A 751-nucleotide genomic window follows, 5' to 3' on the forward strand; every position below is an offset into this window, starting at 1 on the left:
GCGGAGGGCCATGGACAGGAGTGGAGAGAGTCCTGGGCCCACTGGGTTCCCTAGAGGGTCGTGGTCAGGGGTGCGTTCTGACAAAGTCAGGGGCTGCAGGCTCTTTTCTGCCTCCTGCCTTCCTCCTCTCTCAAGTGAAAGGCAGTTCAGCTGTCTGTTTGCAGTCTCCTGCCCTGCAGCCCTATATCACCCTCTGCCAGGCCATGCTCTCCACCTGGCCCCAGCTTCCTCCACATCCCCATCAGGCCCCGCACTCTGAGGCTGCCAGACCCCTCAAGGGCCTCTGCAATCGTATCTCTGGCTCCTTAGTTTCCTGGTCCGGGCTCCCTAATGTGCGCTCCGTGGGGCCCTGTTCACCTGCTCATTCTGTGTTGCCGCAAGGTCCACCCTGCCAGAAGCTTTGCCCTCCAACTTTGCCCTCTAGCTCCCTGGCCTCTGGGTTTTATGGCCCACCCAAACCCCCAAATACACTGGGGACTAACACTGGACTTGCCAAGCAACTCTCAACCTGCTTTCAACACGTGTCCTAAAGGAAATGCTAATGTGTCCCTAAACCTCAGGACGAAGGGTGGCCTTTGAGGGAATGGAACAAATTTCCCTCTTTGAATTCCTCACGCTGTTGTCCATTGCATGTCATTTTGACCACACGCCATGAGTGCTCACGGTAGAGCGCCCAGTGCACGGGACCTCTGTGCTGACCCTTGTGTGGAGGCAGGACCCCCGCCTCTCTGTCCTGCCCTCCCTGCCAGCA

General features: G+C 58.2%; 1 protein-coding gene across 1 annotated transcript in view; it reads right to left on the reverse strand.

Moving 5' to 3' along the window:
• The window catches only part of BSN (bassoon presynaptic cytomatrix protein), a 37,814-nt gene that overhangs the window by 9,495 nt on the left and 27,568 nt on the right, over positions 1 to 751 (reverse strand).

This window comes from Bison bison, unplaced genomic scaffold, assembly GCF_000754665.1.
Source record: "Bison bison bison isolate TAMUID 2011002044 unplaced genomic scaffold, Bison_UMD1.0 scf7180017864304, whole genome shotgun sequence".
NCBI lineage: Eukaryota > Metazoa > Chordata > Mammalia > Artiodactyla > Bovidae > Bison > Bison bison.